We start from the raw sequence: 14,184 nt of genomic DNA on the forward strand, positions 1-14,184 counted from the left end.
AGAAATTTTCCATAACACTTACCTAGTGCTTACTGTGTACCAGACATTGGTCTCAATGTTATGCTTTACAGGTTGACAATCCCTTCCTGGTAATTCTAAAATTCAAAAGCCTTTGAAAACCAGATTATTTTTGGCAGCAAAACTTGACCAAACTCATTTGGCAGCAAAATTTGATCTGATTTTTAGCTGCAGAAGATGTTAGTGTTCATTACTAATTAGTGCCCCAGATTCCATTGGGTGCATTATGTAATATATGCCATATTACATAACATGTAAACAGAAACATCAATTGGATCTAAAGGCACATGATCAAATGACTATTGCCCATGAGGTCAGGAGTAAAAAAGGTTGAATAACAGATTAACAGTCAATCTGAAAAGACTGAACAGATCACTGCAAAGTTGAAAGTTAACAAAATGATTTTTCCACATTTAATTATCAAACAATTATTTATTAAGGACTTTCTGTGTGCCAAGATCAATAGGGAATGTAAGCATCCAGAGGGCAGGGAGTATGTTTTGCTTTATTTATTAATACTTTTTCCTTAAAAAAATATAATTCAAGCAATATGCATGAAGGACCTTAACCTTGAGTACAAAGATCCAATTGTACGTGAGGTGGGAAGAGGGCTGGTTCCGTGGCTTGTGCAACTAAGGACTCGGAGGCTTTCGTTAAGAGCAAGTTCTATGAGTCAACAAGATGAAGTGACTTGAAGAAGAGGCTAATCGAATCTTGGGTGGCGTAAACCTCACTGATGAGATCAGCTCAGGATTTAACCATCACTTTCAGAGAGATGTAAATCAATTACACTATGTACAGAAGAGAGGTAAAGCAGTAAAGACACTCAATATTATGACCCATAAGCAACAATCGAAAAGCCTGGGAATCTTTAACCTGGAGAATAAAAAGGGTAAGAATGTATACGAACACACACTTCAACTAATTTAAGAAATGTGTACAGGGCTGTCAACTATGGCCTTCCATCACTCCGCTCCAAAGAGATACTGCCTCTGTATAAGTCATACAGAGAAAGACAGAAACCATATGATTTCACTCTTATGTGGATCCTGAGAAACTTAACAGAAGACCATGGGGGAGGGGAAGAAAAAAAGTTAGAGAGGGAGGGAGGCAAACCATAAGAGACTCTTAAAGACTGAGAATAAACTGAGGGTTGATGGGGGGGTGGGAGGGAGGGGAAAGTGGGTGATGGGCATTGAGGAGGGCACCTGTTGGGACGAGCACTGGATGTTGTATGGAAACCAATTTGACAATAAAGGTCATATTAAAAAAATAATAAAAAAATAAAGAGATATTGCCTCTACCACAGTCTCACATCCTAGATACCCATGAGATAGCCATGCTCTGTATCACACAACCCATTCCAGTGACTGGACTAGTGGATGACCTATAACTGTGACTCAAAAAGCCAGTCCATAAGCCAGCACACCTATACCAGCACTTGAAGTAAAAGGTCAGGTAGACTTGACTTTCCCTACATGGAATTTGTATTGGAAAACAGAGAAAGACTGAACCAGCTAGAATGGAAGCAGAAGCTGAAAGAAAGCCAGCAGACAGAGCTGGCCCACAGCAAACCAAGATCATGTATAAACTTAAACGATGACAGAACAAAACACTTTGTAAGCAGAGAAACTTCAGCAACAGAGAGAAGAAAACAGAGCAAACTTCAGAGGGTAGCCAAGGTGCTGAGAGGGAAACAGGGAGAAAAGGAAAGAAAGAGAAAATCTGGTCCTTGGGAACTGGTTCAATTCCTGCTTCCTTTTCTCTCTCTCTTCTCCCTCTTGCTCCCTTTCCCTCTCTCTCCCTTGTTTCCATTCCATTTGAATCCTTTTAATAAACTCCCTTTTTTATAGTAACACTTGTAAGATTCTGCTTGTGCAAATAAAATAAAAACTAAATTGTTCTGAGAAAAAACGAATTAAACCAATTTTCTGGATTCTTGAGGGGTAAACACAAATTGGTGGAAGCTTCAGAGAGATTGGTTTCTTTCCAGTAGTTCATAAATGTGAAATGGCTGCCTCAAGAAAAAGAGATCTGTCCGCCACGGAGAAGTCCAAGCACAAGCAACTAGCCACACGACAAGGACCCAAGCCCAGTATGAAGGGCATGACTGAACAAACTTCAAGCCCCTTCCAGTCCTGAGACTACATTCTCTGATACTAGGTGAAAAGTTGTCTCTCTTGAGATAATAGAGATGCCCTTTATAATCTAAGAAACCATAGCCTTCTAAAATAATATTTTGCCTTTTGGTTTTTGGTTAGAGTATTTTTTTTTTCCATTCAGTACATTGCCATCTTGAGCTTCTTTTCTTTCCAATAGGAAGTGACAAGCCCAACTACAATTTTAAGTTCAGTAAATAGTGTCTTAAGTGTTTTGGTTTTGAGAAAAGAAACAGGTCATTTTGGCACTGATTTTTTTTTCCATTCGTTTTTAAATTCACGTGTATTTTTCAGTAAATTTAGTTCATATGATTTTGATTTATTTACACTTAGCTCCCTAAAATGTGTGGTTAGCAATTTGATGACTATGCACCTTTTAATTAGTCTGTCTCAGAACCAGAAAGTCATGTGTTGCCAGCACGACCAAAGTGAAATCCAGATGACACAAATTTGGATACAAATCGCAAGAGCCATAAAATTCAAGACCATTCTAAACTTGGCGATAAAAGTTCTCTTGTTCCCAAAAGTTACAGACAAAACAAGTTCCAAGTATAAAGTACTTAACAAATTTTTCATGCAGACATGTGGGGCACAGACAAATGGCAGTGGAATAGCTGCCTCTCTCATTGCTCTGCTACCATGATTACTTTGTGATCAACTTGGGATCCTAGGGGGGTGCTGCTTTGCATGAGGTTGTGTCTGTATCCCCAAAGAATCTGGAACCTAGTCAAGAAAGCCAGTCAACCAGTTGCTTAGTACAGTGTAAACCAAACCACTTGCAGGAGATAGAATGTTTCTCGTTCATAGAATTAGATAATGTTAAGTGTGGTAGGAACCTTAGAAATAATCTTGGCCAATCCTTCACTTTAGTAATGTGTTTTAAATGGTTGTTTTGACATTCTATGTACATAACCTTTAAAATTCAGATGACATTGGTCCAAGCATGAGTTTAATTTAGTTAAAACTCAAAGCACATATGGAGCAGAGAGAGCATTTCCTAGGGAAACCTAGAGAATTGTTTTATGGGTCCTCTTTTTCCCCCCACTTATCCTTGAGACCCACAACATGAAAATAGGTGTCTTCCTTTAAATGTCTTAGAAAGAGGGATAACACTACCAGGGTATATAAAATGTGTATTTTATACAAAATTTGTATTGATAAAAATTCTAAACCTGTTTCAACATATCTAAATGTGCCAATTTTCTGCAAGCCAACATTTCATAAATCATATTCAAAACAAATACCAAAAATACATGACTTACATAATTAAACAGTGATGTATTAAATTTACACATGGGCATAATCTTTCAAATTTCAAGATATTTATCCATGCCAGGGTCTATGTATTCAGCAAGGGGATGGGGAAAAAAATAAATCCTTAACCAGAAGTCCTTTTCTTAATGAGTTCATTGGTTGAAGTTTGAAGCCACTGCCCTCATGTCACCTAGGGCACCCGTGCAAGTTAGAGACATGGGCCTAAGGTAGTTCTCCTTGTTGATCTTTTTCTCTCCCAGAAATCTCTGGTTATCTGCCCCATTTATAAGCTTTATTTTTGCTCACTGAGTTTCTTCTAACTACTGAGATTAAAGATGGCCCATCAGGATTGAACAAACATTATCCTGACCACCCACTCACCAAAGAATCTCTTTCATTATCTCTCACTCATCATCCTTCTGAGAAATATGATTGGTCCTCATCATATAACAAAGAGGAAGCACAATCTCATGATTCAATGGGTCTTAAGACATCTTCCTTCTTTTCTGTAATTTAAAAATATGTTTCCTAAAATCCCCTTCTTGAGGAAATTCCTCATTCTCCCAAAACCACCAGTCTTTTCCTCCATCTTCCCAAACCCTGTCCCATACTTCAGGACCCTATTAAAGTCTCACCTGCTCCAGAAACCCTTCCCTGACCCTCCAGTCCTCTGTGCCCTACCCCTACTTTGAACCTCTAATGTGCAACCTCTAAGGTTGTACACAAGCTTAGATTTACTTGTTTGTTCCATATATTTGTCTTCTCTCCCTAACTAGAGACTCCCATGAGGAAAGAATTACGCTTTATACTATTTTTACATTCCTGCAGTGATCAGTAGATTGCAGAAGCCAAAGTAGGTGTCAAATACATATGAGTTAATAGATTGATAAATATTACAGTTCATTTCCACTCTGCAAATGATAATAAAGCAATATTTCTGCAACTAGCTAGAGCAGATTCATTTCCTCTAAAATTACCATTTATAAAATGTTATAAATAAACTTTGCAATAAAAATCATCCCTTCTAATACATTGGTTTAGCGCACAAGCATTTGAGGTGCGGATCCCTGCCTTCCAGGAACTCACATCCTTATGAGAGAAATGCATGGCAATAAATTAAGATGCACTGTGAAAAACACTCCCAAAGAGGCAAGGTCTACCACATGAAAGGCCAGAGAGAAAGGAGTACTCCCAGAGGCCCCCAGTCAGACTCTACAACCCAATAATTAACATCCCACACAACTTTCTGGATACAAATTTGGAACTTTTTTTTTTCCAAGTGCCCTTACTGTATAAATAACCAGAGAGTACTTTAATAAGATTTATCATTTGTATTAAAGTTCACCGTAAAACAGAAATGGAGATGAGAAATAACTTAGAAACATAAAAATCATAATGTAAATTGTATTTGAGGAACATAAATTTGGAAAAATATACAATATGAAGTCATATTAATGAAAGTATAGTTAGCTTTTTATTCAAAATAAAAGTCACACTCACCTGCAGCATCTGTCTACTTCAATCATGTTATTTACTATGGTTTTGCTTTTTCATACGGGTGCAATTTCTTGTACATATGCCTTTGGAAAGGCATAGGTTCAACTGGCTTTCATCCAGGCCTATCTTTTGGTAAAAATTAGTGTAAGATGAAAACACTGTCTTTACCTATTTTGCAATCTCAACGTCACATGACAATGCCAAGATCTTGCTGCAGACCAGTGTACCCATCAAATGTACATCTCAAAACTTTTTGAGGTTATTGCGAATGTTCTTTCTCACATCTCCTTTTACATTTCAGGATTTTATTATCCTTATTAGCTTTGTATAAAAATATAATAATTAGATTTCATTTTCTTTCAGAAACAAGTGGAATATAGTTTGGACATAACTTGACTCACTCCGTATCTTCTATTAGTTATACCATAGCTCATGTGAAATTTATTTACCCTAAGTTTGTATTATTTAATTTATATTATCATTTATAGATTCATTTTGGAACTATTTTAAATGTAGAAATGATTACTTTAAAGGTACTATTAAATATGTGAATGTTTACACTAAAAATAAAAACAAGTTCAGCTGATCAGTGGCTGGTAGCAGGGGAAAGTGGTTAAGACTTGCAGATCTGGAAAAGAAATGTGAAAAGTAACTTTAATAAAGAGCAGTACAAAGTATAAGTAAAGGCAATTATGAGCTCTAGAGAGGGCACAAAGTAAATTGGTATCATATTTTCTTGAGTTTTCCAAATTATGTTCGATAGTTAAAGCAAAAAATTATAACACTGTCCAATGTGGTTCTAAATGTTTATAGAGGAAATATTTAAGACAATTACATTACAGAGAAAAACAGGAATGGCTATTTAATATTAGACAAACTAGACTTCACAGCAAAGAAAATCATCAGAAACAATGAAGAACATTATGCAATAATATAACAATACACCAAAAAATATAACAATACTAAATGTGCATTCACCAAACAACAGAGCTACAAAAAAATGTAAAACAAAAACTAGTGGAACTAAATGGAGAAACAGACAAATCCATAAATGTAATTGGACAGTGAAACATCTGTCTTGGATAATTGATTAAACTAGACAGAAAAGCAACAAGGTTATAGAAGAACTCAACAATACGATCAACCAACAGGATCTAATTGACATTTGTTGAACACCTCACCCAATAACAGCTAAACATACATTCTTTTCAAGTGCTTGTGAATTATATACTAAGATAGGGCATATCGTGTCCTATAAAACAGACTTCAACAAATTGAAAACAAGAGAATCATTCAGAGTGTGTTCTCTCACCATAATGGACTCAAACTAGAAATCAATAACAGGAATATAACAGGAAAAATCTCCAAACACTTTGAAACTAAGCAATGTACTTTTAAATAATCCATGGATCAAAAAGGAAGTCTCAAAGTAAGTAAAAAATTATAATGAACAGAATGCCAATGAAAATACGGCATATCAACATTTGTGGGGCACAGCTAAAGCAGTACTGAGGGAAATCTATGCACAAAGTTCACATATTAGAAGAGTAAAAATTTCAAATAATAGTTGAAGCTATTGTCTTAAGAACCTAGAAAAAGAGAAAAACAAACCCAAATCAAGCAGAATGACACATTAAAGATGAGTAGATGAATTAAATTGAAAAAGCAATAAACTATAAAGAAAATCAATGAAACAAAGAGCTGTTTCTTAGAAAACAGCTATAAAATTGACAACCCTCTAGCAGGATTGATGAAAAAGAAGTAAATTACCAATATCAGTAATGAAACAGGAGATATCACTATGCACTCTGAAGATATCAAAAGCATAATAAGGGAATAGTATGAACAACTCAACACACATACATTTGACAATTGATGAACAGACCAATTCCTCAAAAGACACAAAATATTACAGCTTATCTTACATGAAGCAGACAGTTTGAATAGTCCTATATCTATTAAGGAAATTGAATATGTAATTTAAAATCTACCTCGCCCAGTTCTCCAGGCCCAGATGGAGAACTGGAGAATTCTACCAAACCTTTAAGGAAGAGTTAGCACCAATTCTACAAAATCTCTTCCAAAAAATACAAGAGGAAGGAACACTTAGTGATTCACTGTATAATGTTAGTATTACTCTGATACCAAAACCAGACAAAGATACTAAAAAACAAAGAAAATTACAGGTCAACATCCCTGTATATATAGATGTAAAAATCCTTCACAAAATTTTAGCAAATACAGTTCAGCAATACATAAAAATAATTATATACCATGACCAAGTAGGGTTGATTCCAGAGGTGCAGTGCTAGTTCAATATTTGCAAATCAATCAATGTGATCCTCCTCTTTAGCAAACTAAAGAAAAATTCACGTGATTACTTCAAATGAAGCAGAAAATCATTTGACAAAATTCAACACCCACTTGTATTAAAAACTTCCCCCCCCCCAAAAGAAAACAGAAATAGAGGTAATCTTCCTCAACTTGATAAAAGGCAGCTACAAAAAAACTACAGCTAACATACTTTTTAAAAAGTTGAATAGTTTTCCCCTAAAATTGGGACTAAGGCAAGGAATATCTCCTTTCACTATCCTTATTCATCATGCTGGAAATTCTACCCATAGCAGTAAAGCAAGAAATTTAAAAAAATATATAGATAAGAAGTAAAAATGTCTTTATTTGCAGATGGCATGATTGTCTACATAGAAAATCCCAAAGAATATTAAAAACAGTACCACCACCAACAAACTCCTATAAGTAATAAGTGAGTTCAGAAAGATTACAGGACACAAGTTAACACAAAAAACTATCATATTACTACACGCTAGTAAATCAACATATGGACACTGACATTAGAAATGTCATACTATGACATGAGTTCGAGCCCCGTGTCAGGCTCTGTGCTGACAGCTCAGAGCCTAGAGCCTGTTTCGGATTCTGTGTCTCCATTTCTCTCTGCCCCTTCCCTGCTCATGCTCTGTCTCTCTCTGTCTCTCAAAAATAAATGTAAAGAAACAAAAATGAAAATAAAAAGAAATATAATACTGTTTACAACTGATCAAGGAAAATTAAATACTAAGGTGTAAATCTAACAATATGCATAGGACTTACATGCTAAAAATGACACAACACTAATCAAAGGAGATCTAAATAAATGGAGAGATTTTCGACGTTCTTAGATAGCAAAGTCAAAAGAGTAAAGATGTCAATTCTCCCCAAATTTATTCCTCTAAAAATCCCAGCAATATTTTTGTACATTTAGAAAATATTATTCTAAAAATGTATGTGAAAGGGAAAAAGAAATGAAAATAACTAAGACAATCTTGACAAAGTCTAGAAGAAGGTGGGAAAAATCATTCTGCACAATATTGAGTTTTACCAGATAGCTACAATAATGAAGACAGTATGATATTGATGAAGGGGTAAATATGTAGATCAATAGAACAGAAAAAAAAAGAAAAAAACTCAAAAGTAGTACCACACTTACATGTTCAACTGATATTTGACAAAGGTACAAAAGAAATTCAATGAGCGAGGATAGACTTTTCAATTCATATTGGAGCAATCAGATGTCCAAATGCAAAACAAAAATAAATACATACGTACATACATATATACATACATAAATAAATCATGGGACACCTGGGTGGCTCAGTCAGTTAGGCTACCAACTTCGAGTCAGGTCATGATCTCATGCTTCATGAGTTAGAGCCCTGCATTGGGCTCTGTGCGGACAGCTCAGAGCCTGGAGCCTGTTTCAGGTTCTGTGTCTCCCTCTCTCTCTGTCCCTCCCCCACTCGTGCTCTGTCTCTCTCACTTTCTCTCTCTCAAAAATAAATATTTAAAAAAATTGTTAAAAAAAAAACAAAACAAAAAACTGTGACATTACCCCAACACCTTATACAAAATTTAACACAAAATGGATCACAGACTTTTATCTAAAACTTTTAGCTGTAAAACTTTTAGAAAAAAATACAGGAAGGACTCTTCTGTAGCTAGAAGGACTCAGCAAAGACTTCTTAGGCTTGATACTAAAAGCAGTGATCCGTAAAATTAAAAATTAGTAAATGGGACTTCATCAAATTTTACAACTTTTGTTTTACAAAAGATCTTAAGACAAAGCTACAAAATGAAAGAAAATATTTGAAAGCCACATATCCAAAAAAGGAATAGTGTCTAGAATACTATAAAGAAGTCTCAAAACTCTGGAGTAAAAATCCAATTATAAAGTGGGTAAAAGACAAGAGACAGTTCACCAAAGATAATAAAAACATGGTAGATAAGCACATAAAAAATACTGATCACTAGCCATTATGGAAGTACACATTAAAACCACTAACATGTTACTATATGACTATCGAATGGTAAAGATGAAAACTTAGTGATAATGCTAAATGCTTGTACGGATGCAGAGAAACAATCATGCATATACTGCTGGTGAAAATTTAAACTAGCACAATCATGCTAGAGAAGTTTAGCAGCTTCTAAAAAAACATACAATTGCCATGCTACCCAGCAATAGCACTCTTGGGCACTTATGACAAAGACATGAAGACATGTTCACACAAAAATCCATATATGAATATTTATAGCAACCTTAACAGCTAAAAACTGAAAACAACCCAGATCTTCTTCAGTAGGTGAATGTTTGAACAAGCTGTGGCTTACTCATGCTTTAGAATACTATTCAGCAAAAAAGAAGGAAATAATGTGTTGATACAGCAACGTCTCGAATGATTCTCCAGAGAATTGTAGTAAGTGAAAAACGCCAATCCCAAAAGGTTATATACTATAGGATTCTATTTATGTAGCATTCTTGAAGTGATAAAATTACAGTAATGTTCTCCACAGGAAGAAGACAGAAGAAAAGTAGGTGTGGCCATAAAACTACACTATGAGGAAGCCTTGTGGTGATGGAAATATCCTATATCTTGACTATATCAATGTAAATATCCGGGTTGCGATACCCTACTACAGCCTTACAAGATGTTACCATTGAAAGAAATGGATAAAGAGTACTTGGATCTCTGTTATTTCTTACAGCTGCATTCTACAATTATCTCAAAATAAAAAGTTTAATTTTAAAATAGTTCAGTGTAATGGCTACTATCTTTTCAAAAATTCAACCCAGAGACAAGATATGTCAAAAACCATGAAGTGGAAATCTATGCTTCTCCCTTCCAAATTATCTGCCTACCAATATAAATGAGAAAGGAAGGGGCACTTGGGTGGCTCAGTCGGTTAAGCGTCCGACTTCGGCTCAGGTCATGATCTCACGGTTCGTTGGTTCAAGCCCTGCCTTGGGCTCTGTGCTGACAGCTCAGAGCCTGGAGCCTGCTTCAGATTCTGTGTCTCCCTCTCTATCTCTGCCCCTCCCCTGCTCACACTTTGTCTCTGTCTTAAAAATAAATAAACATTAAAAAAATTTTAAAAATAAATAAGAAAGGAATTGGGAGTGTAATGTCAATCATTGTATTTTGCTGTACATTTAATAAATTTTAAAGATAGTTTAATTTTATATGAATAGTCATCTGCAGGGGGTGCCTGGGTGGCTCAGTTGGTTAAGCTTTCAACTCTTACTTTCAGCTCAGGTCATGATCTCTTGGTTCATGAGTTCGAGCCCCACAGTGGGTTCTGCACTGACAGTGCAGAGCCTACTTGAGAGTCTCTCTTTTTCTTTCTACCCCTCCCCCACTCCCTCACACGCACGCGTAAGCTCTCTCTCCCTCTTTCTCAAAAATAAATAAACACTTAAAAAAATAGTAATGTGATAAACCAGTAATACAAATGGTAAGGAATAGAATTATTAGATACAAATAGTTACAATGAAAAGTTTATAGAAATAAAAAAAGAATACATTTTGAATTTTCTTTGCCCCACATTAAGGATTCATTCAGGATAGTCACTGTTTAAGTAGACTCGTGTGTTTTGTTTCATGAAATTATGCACCAATTTAAATTAGGACAGATGACAAAGTAAAAATGAATTCTAATATACTGAGCATTTATTAAAATAACGTCACAGTTGATATACTCATGATAAATACCAGGTATATCACGCATCATGCCAGCACTTTCAAGAAACATACACTTTTGGGGCGCCTGGGTGGCTCAGTCAGTTAAGCGTCTGACTTCGGCTCAGGTCATGATCTCACAGTCCGTGGGTTCGAGCCCCGCGTCGGGCTCTGTGCTGACAGCTCAGAGCCTGGAGCCTGTTTCAGATTCTGTGTCTCCTTCTCTCTGTGACCCTCCCCTGTTCATGCTCTGTCTCTCTCTGTCTCAAAAATAAATAAACGTTAAAAAAAATTAAAAAAAAAAAAAAAAAAAGAAAAGAAAAAGAAACATACACTTTCAACCAAGGTCACATTGTACCAGACCTGCCTCGAGGCAAAACCAAGTCATTACAAAATCAGCTCAGGAAATAAATGACTTAACTTTGGTCTTACTGACATAGGTAGGTAGGCAGGCAGGCAGGTAGGTGAGCAGATGGGAAGGAGAGAGGGAGATAGGGATAAATAATGCTGTATGGTTGGCTTAAATGTTTGGACTAAACGGAGTCATTGTTTTTAACTGGTCACTTTAAAAGGTGAACATGCTTAACAGAAGAGTTACACAGAGGGCAGATGCTAAGCGGCTTGTTGTTTTAGTGAAATGACTGAGTTAGGATTTAACTAGCCTAGTCAGTTCAGTCAAAACAATCTTTCTGGTTGTGTTAGGTAGGTCAGTTTTAATGTTTTTAGAATCATAAACATTGCTGATAATGGTACTAGTTTTGTTTTTTGTTTTTTTTTTAAATAATAAATACTTCAGAAATTTGAAGTCCCTTTGTTACCGATCTTTAGCAACATCTTTAGATTTAAGGAATAAAGAAGTAGGAAAAATCATGTCATTAAGTCATATTTTTCCTCCCTGGATATTAACCCCTAAACTCTACCTTTGGATTCCATTCCAACTTCAACCCCCTTTGTTTGGGCTTTCATCACTTATATTTAAATGCCACTGCAACTTTCTGTCTGTCTCTCTGCCTCTAACTGATTTTCCCTCCAATCCATTCTGAGCCATCTATTACTTAAAAATACATTTTTCCATTTTTCACTCCCCAGCTAAGAACCCCATCATCACTTAGTACAGTCAGCTCCACCAGTCCTTCACAATCTATCCCAATCCCCTATTTACTGAGCCTTGCTTCCCGCATTCACCCACAAATATGCTTCACCCCAAGGGAGCAAAAGGTCCTTACTTGCCCCTGTGCATACCCAAATCCCTCATGTCTAAGATTTTCCTACCATAAAATATTCCCTTACCTACCCCACTGCATTCTCTTCAACCTTCCTCTCTAAAATTCACACCCATACTGTTAGGCTGACCAACTCAAGACCACCATTTTCAGGGAATCATTCTGACATCCTGACAGTACATAGTTGTTCTTTCCAAAGTTCTACTGAGTTATGCTCAGAATCAAAGCCAACCATGTGCCCCCTTAATTGTCCTCCTACTCATTTTTTTTACTCATCTACTCTAAAGAAATATATTGAGCACTTATTTATGCATAAGATACTATGGTAATTATAGCAATTCTTTCACATCCCTTAGTTTATATCCTATGATTATATATTTGGCAAATAAACTCAATCATGCCTTATCTTCTTTTCCAGACTCCTCAGTACCCAGCAGTATAGTTGGTATATCATCACCATTAACATCACCAACATCAAATATTAATGGAGCTGCTCCTACCTACTGTCAGTACTCTCCTCGGTGCTGGAAACTGAGAGATGTAAGACATGGCCTTGCAATCACTGTTCAGGTGGGGACGAAAGCGCCAAATGGATGGTATGCACAATGTTAGAAGAGCTAAGAAAACAGGAGCAAGCACTGAGAGAACATGACGGGGGTGGGTAGGGCTCTTAGGGTTTCATCTTTTTTTAGTGGATCCTGCAGTGCTCTAACCAGATGTCCTTTTCAGGACTGATGCACCCATTTCAGGCTGTTGGGAGTATCAGTATCAACTGTAGCACCCCTTGCTGGGGACGGCCTTCAGCTGTAGGGAACTGCCCTGCCCAAGGTTACAGAGGTAACCCACAGCCAGGAACTGGCTTACTCAGAAGAACAAAACTACAGGCTCCTCTGCCTCAATAGGAGTCAACTCTAAAGATCCATCTAGCCTCAGAGATCCCGCAATGATCATCTGAGGCCTCACTTGTAACCACACCACCATTAGCTTCTCGCTCTACCCACTACTACCTTGCTTGCTTCTTTGCTTTTTTAAAGGTATCGCCCAAGACTGCTCTCCAATAAAACTTTGGCTCTCCCATCGCACAACCTGGTTCCAGGGAACCCAATCTCTCTCTGTCCATGCTGTTGAAATAAGAATGTGGTTAATTACATAGTTCTCAGCTGAAATAAAGTTCTAGTTCAGAACACTATGAAACAGATGTGTTATCTCATGTTAACTTTTCCAAAATTCCTGAAGAAGGCAGGATTTTTTGTTGCTCTCTCTACAAAAGACAGTGAAGAGTAGAGAGATAAAATGTCCAAGATCATACACCTGTAATAGCAGAATCAAGACTCAAACCTTGACCTTCTCAATCTCACCCAGGGTCCTTCATCCTACACCACTTTGGAAAACTGGCCTGGTTTTAAGAAAACAACATGAACATCAAAATTGGCACACTTGGGTTTTCGTTTTCTACCAATTATTAACAATGTGACTTTGAGCACATTACTTAACCTCTCAGGATTTCTCTAGGCAGCTCTGTGTCTATATAATGGACTTAAGAATACTTCCTTGTAGCACTATTAAAAGATAAACTGAAACAGGGAAGGCACGGTTTCCTGTTCTCTCAGAGGAGTGATGGCATGTAATTTCAAATAAGTTTAGAGTATTCCGATTGTAGAGAATTTGGAATATTTTCCTGATCATCTCAATGAAGCAACCTTTCCTTTTGATCATCTCCACTAAAGTGATTTCTTATTTTTCTGCAATTCCATACTCTGTTGTTTACACGGTTGACATAGTCTGTTGTATGTTTCTCTGGAAATCTATAGTCTGTATGTTTCTTAGGAATATAGGTATTTTTGGTAGTCAGAGGCCTCATTTTACAGTTACCGGCTTTAATTTTCCAATCAGTGTGTAAGGTCCTTGAAGGCCTGAATAGTCTTAAAAATCTTTATATACCCCTCAGAGCCTACATCAGTAAGAGCCACACAGCAAATGCTACATTGATGTATATGGACTTTGTAGTATATGCCGAGTA

This window comes from Panthera leo, chromosome A1 (genome assembly GCF_018350215.1).
Source record: "Panthera leo isolate Ple1 chromosome A1, P.leo_Ple1_pat1.1, whole genome shotgun sequence".
NCBI classification, from domain to species: Eukaryota; Metazoa; Chordata; class Mammalia; order Carnivora; family Felidae; genus Panthera; species Panthera leo.